Raw genomic sequence first — 6,130 nt, 5'->3', positions numbered from 1 at the left:
TTTACATCATACTGTGCGATGTTTCTAACATCATGTTAATTACATAAATATCTATTATTAATCTAATAACTTATATACATTGACAGAAAGATTTATATTGTCTTCGATCAGATGCTGTCAATATCGTCATAATTTTATATATATATATATATATATATATATATATATATATATATATATATATATATATATATATATATATATATATATATATATATATATATAATAAATTTACAACTGATTAAAATTTCGCATATATATATCTTTCAAAATAACAATGCGTATGTTTTTAATTAATCGTTAGCATGCGTAAAGATTTATTACAATGCCCTACTAATTACTTTCTCCGTAACACACCTATTAACTGGCCAAAAAGATTAAATACACCAGATCTCTAAACCGAACCAAGATGCGGTATTAGGTTGGACACTCTATCTATTGATGAAAGGGGGATAACTCAATTCAATTTAATTCAGTTCAGTTTATTCACTCAAACCAAGAAATGGTACATGAGGTCAGTCATTATATATACAGTTCACAAGTCAGAGATGCATTTTATAAATGCAAAGATAATTAGTAAATAAATATTGAATAAGTATAAATATACAATATAAACAATGAAAATAGGATGAAGTAGAATTATGGAAGACAGACTATAATATCAGACTGAATATTTTGATAATAAAATAACATAATTTTGTTCAGATTTTTTTTTACATTAGTACGAGTACAAGACATAAATTTCACAAATGCTATGTCAAAATTATAAAGTCAAATATCAAGTTATAAGCAAAATAATTTCTTTGTAAACAAAGCTCAAATATTGTCATTTTTACATGTGTGTTATATTGGTGTAAATTTCAATCAAATGCATCTTTCTTCTGTTGATAAAAGTATTTATAAAGATATTGAATTAGTTTAGATTGTTTTTACATGTCATTTTGTCTAAGAAATGGCAATTCTCAACATTACATTTTTCGTAAACAACTATGAGACTCAAGCTTTGTTTACATAACAATCAATTCTTACATATGTATCTCGCTTGTAATTTAACTTAACATTCTATATTTTGATCAATCATTTAAATGCACCAGTAAACCCTTTTATACATAAAAAATAAAAATAAAATTGTTGATCTTAAATCACGTCCAAGTCTCTTTAAGTACCATGCAGATAAATGTAAATTATATTTTAAAAAATATTTAAGACACAATTCGATTTTTAAAATCTATTTTGCATCATTCCAACATAAAGCAGACATTTCAACAATTCCTCTCTCTCCTCTCTCTTAAGATAGTTCATCTGTTTTCTGTAGTAAAACCGAGGGTTTTCCACCAGTCCCTCAAAATGTACAGGTCCCCTTCCATCCGATGTTTTCAACATTTCCTTAGTTGTTTTATGTACAATAAGAAGAGTAAACCGGACCTGTAAAAGAAGTAAAATGACACCGTTTAGTGTATGAGTTATTGATATTATTGTGTGTCAAAAAGATAGTAGATAAAGCATTTGAACCAGGGAATGACAATGCGAATGTACATGTAAGGGAGGGCCATGACAATATAATTTCTAGTTCATCGGACATCTGATGAAAAAAAAGTACAAGCAGGTGAGCAATTCAATAATAAAACTATTATTTTTTAGGCAAAATATTTAGGGTGCTACATAAATAAATTTGTGTGGTCAAATCTTTTTTTTCTACTTGTTTCTGATTAATAAATCAAATCGATTTAAAATAGGAAAAATAGTGTGGAAATATTATGGAATACAGTCCTGTAGGGGGAAAATTAAAAATTTAAATAGATTGAGAATAGATGTTTTCATTTTACAACATTTAGTTTTTAAAAAATGAATAGCATATGCAAACCAGCAAGGGTAATATTGAAAATTGTCTCTCCAATGCTTGCCTTAGCTTTCTCCCACCAACAATTGTTTTCTCTGGGAGACAATTCAATTTTATTTCGTCATTTTAAAAAAGTACAATGAAAATGATATAGCATTGTCTTACGTGTGTTTTATCAACAGCCACCCCAAGAACAGCCATTGCTGAGACTGATTTTTCCATATGAACAAAGAGATCCCATATATGTGGAGCAAATTTTGAGTCGGGTATATTTGATATACTGGAGGTAGATGTATTCAGTGACCTGATCTTTTTCTTAGGATGGTCTAGCGTATTTTCTCCGGGTTCAATTTTCTTTACCTGCAAAAAAAATAGAATTGACAAATATATTTACTGGCAAGTTTGAAGTAACAAAATACAGAATTGCTCATTCTAGTAAAATAAATTCCATGCATAAAACAAGTGCATAATATGGCACTATTCAATGTTATATACAATATATATAGATTATTACATGGCAATTTTTACATCGTATCCTATATTAGCCCGAGGTCGCTGATATATGACGACCAAGGAATTTTGCGCCAGCTGTTTCTATGCCAGGTTGACGTCTACGTACTATTTGACTTCATACTCGGAGATCGAAGTTACACAACGCATACTGAACTCTACGTCATAGTAGCTAATGGTTAACGAAAAGGGGTGTGATATAAAATCCGAAGACTGCCGAAGAGGGGTGTGTTACAAGATTTATATCACATCCCTATCACACCCCTAGGGTTTATACCACACGGGTACGCACATTTTCGGTTTATATCGCACAGGGCCGAAAAAGGTTATATCATCTATAAGTATACGATATATACTCATGATGGGGAGATACATGTCCATAATTACAATACCTCACATATACATGTAACTAGAACAGGCCTTTTTCTACTGGGACCCGATGTCAAACATAACACATCAGGCTGAGAATGAACTGCTTTACCCATGATCAGGGATTTATTCCTCTTCATAATGGCTGCTACCTACATAGAAGAGAAAAAGAAATGTTTAGTCCTTTTTTCTTTATACATGTATCATGTTTATCAATATCTATAATTACTATTTACTAAATACTGAAAAGTAATATGCTATTTATCCACTTTTTTTCATATGTAGCTTTTTAAAATTTGCAAAATGTCTGTTTTTACAATTTCAAAAGATTTAACATGTTTACACTGGCATGCAGACAAAATTTTGGTATTTTTTTTCACAGTAAAATTTTTGACATTGCAATATTATAATATCTGTCAAGAAGTGAATATTATATCATCACAAAAATACTCTATAACTATTTATACAGTTCAATACTTGCATTTTTTAAAACACTGCAAACAATTGTTACTGGTTTGAGATAATCGACTAAATATTTTAAAAGTGTTTTTTATTGATTACCAGATGAGTAACTTTCTCACCAGGGTGATTTGATACCATAAGGGTATTTTGAAAACTATGTTACCGTAACATTGTACAGTAATGTAATTAAAACATAAAATTATAACAAAAAATTAAAAAAGGTACGGAGCAAAAATACAAAATACTTAGTATAATATAGATGCCTCGACTAATTTAACCTTTGACCTTGTGACCGACAGGGACAACATTTGATATGGGAATTAACAAATTGCAAAATAAAGAAACCAAGGAGATATGATAACAATTTACCATTCTTTTATAAATGAATAAATTAATATAAAAATTATTTTTTAAAACCCTATTCATGTTAATAACAGGAAAAAATACTGTTATCATACATCAAACTACGTAGAAGTGTTTACTAGGCTTTAACTCCAAAAAAAGTTTAAGCGTAATGATTTGACTGACCTTTGTCCAATCAGATCGAAGTAGGGCTCAGTTAAGACATAATTACCGCTCGTGACTTTATCTGAGAGAGAGAGAGGAAAGAGAGAGACAGAGAAAGAGAGAGTGTTATAATTTACTTTGTATAAAATTTTCCTTCATGGTTACACAGTGTGAAACATTCTTTAGACAAATTTGTCCGCCATTGTGTTATTTTTCCACTAAGCATCCGCCTGCGTTGCCTTTCACTATATCTATATTCATAACTGATCATTCGTTCGCATTTAAAAATATTTAATACCCGTATTCTCGGACTCCAGTCCAGGTAATTAAGTTGGTTAGTTACGTCATTCTTGTACAGTGGCGTTAGAAGCAAATTGAAGGGGGGTGGTGACTAATCATCAGAAATCTTGACAAGCAACAAACAAGTGATAAGCTGTCAATGTGATAGCAAACCATGTTTTCTTTAATGTGAACTGTGTCATAATCCATGTCAACCCTGAATTGATAAACACTACCTACCGTATCCAGTGAAATAGAGGACCCTATATGCTTCCTGATACTTCAATATTTCATATGTAAATTTAAGATAAAAAATTGTTTACGGCGAGAAAAAGTAGAGGGGCTGGCCCTCCCTGGTGCTTTGTGCCTGATGGTTAGGTCTATCTTTGCCAAAAAATGTGGGCTGACCCCCCCCCCCCCAGTTCCGACGCCTATGTTATACATGTACATGTATGTAGACACTGTTGTCAACAGGCAATGAAATTTTCACAATCGTTCTATAAAATGCTTATAAGTAAGACCAATAAAGGATAAACATGTAATATAAAGATCTTAATTAATTTGTTTGCCAGTTTATAACTAATGATGATTTCTTCATCGCCAACACCTATAATTTACTCAAATAATTTTTCTCTCTTCTCTCTCTCTTCTCTTTCTCTCTCATTCAAGTCACGAGTGGCAATGTTTAAACTCTGCCGAGCTTCAATCTTAAAGGTAAGTTAAAACATTACGTAGAAACTTTTCTGGAGTTAACGCCTATTAAACACTTCTACTTAGTTAGCTATATACCTCTCTGTTTATTAAAAGCAAACATAATGGGTCTAAAGCTGAGTTTCTTGATCATTAAGAACATTGAAAAAGTTACATGTACTGGTATTATTATACCAGCTGTTTCAAATCCACTCATTTACTTACATAGTCGTTATTCCAGATATATGTAGACAAACAGGATCTGATACTGTTAGTCTTCAATATCGTTGTCGTCTTCCATGTTTTCAATGTAAACAGAAAACCTACAAACTTCAAATATAAAGCATGTGATAATAAAGATAGTCCCTAAAAAATTCACAAACCAAATACACTCAATTTATGTTTTAAAAATAAATTTTGACTGTATTTTCTTTTTAAAATTAGCAATATTGTTGTTAAATACATGTAGCTTCTGCTAGATTGAGTACATGTTTTTTACTTGATAACTTAGATTCACATTTACTCAAACATAAAATTTTACAGCAAAGTAAGCTTCTGTCAGCATACAATATCCCCATCCTTTCTTAGATTTTCTTTCACTAAGATTTAAAATTTAGGGATGTACACAACACAATAATTCAAAAAGATACACGAGTTATATACACATACTGGTTGACTGTAGATTTCCGATCCGGATCTTTTGAACCTTGTCCCTATACATGACCCCGGGGCTGAGTCCAATGACCGGGTACAGGAGGTAGGTGGCAGCATCACCCCTAGCCGGCTTGATCAAGGTCAGGTTCCCGGTGGTGGTTCCATAGCCCAGGCGGTACTGTTTACTGGTGGTCAGTGCCCGTGATATTGACCGTCAGCTCATACTAAGAGGTCGAGGTGAAGACAGTCTCTTGAGAGCGGACATATTCATTCAAATTAACAAATTGTACATGTAAAAAAAATAGATAAGTATAATATTGACTTATGCCTTGAACCCCCCCCCCCCAAAAAAAAAAAATAAAAATAAAAATAAAAATATGATCGGAAAAATTATCTGGATCCGTGCATGTTTGGATACCTGAAGCCCCCTCTGACTACAACGATCTTGGAAGGGGGGAGGAGGGGTACTGTGCGTAATACATGTAACATTGTAGCATATTGACTACAGGTGTTTCTTTTATCATTTACAATGATTACACAGAGACAGCCATGTCCATATGAATCAATTATGCACATCCAAGGATTGAGATATTTTATTACGTGGTCTATATACTAGCTAGATGGAAGACAGAGGGGCCATGATGATGCATGGCTGGTTAAGAGAATTAACACTCTGCGTTTTGTAGCCCCCAGCATATTCATTGCTTTAAATGAACAGAAACATCAACAGTACATGTTTCTAGCAAATGAGTCCATGCAGATAATAATATGGCATGCACGTATAGTCAAGTATTATATTAGATAGAGCTTGTTATTCTC

At 32.1% G+C, this 6,130-nt stretch overlaps 1 pseudogene; it reads right to left on the bottom strand.

The window, feature by feature from the left end:
• Positions 1 to 427: 427 nt before the first annotated feature.
• LOC128183263 (uncharacterized) lies at positions 428 to 5,568 on the bottom strand (annotated as a pseudogene).
• Positions 5,569 to 6,130: the final 562 nt, after the last annotated feature.

This window comes from Crassostrea angulata, chromosome 5 (genome assembly GCF_025612915.1).
Source record: "Crassostrea angulata isolate pt1a10 chromosome 5, ASM2561291v2, whole genome shotgun sequence".
Lineage (NCBI taxonomy): Eukaryota > Metazoa > Mollusca > Bivalvia > Ostreida > Ostreidae > Magallana > Magallana angulata.
The sequence above is the reverse complement of the archived record's forward strand: the minus strand, read 5'-3'. Positions and strand labels throughout refer to the sequence as shown.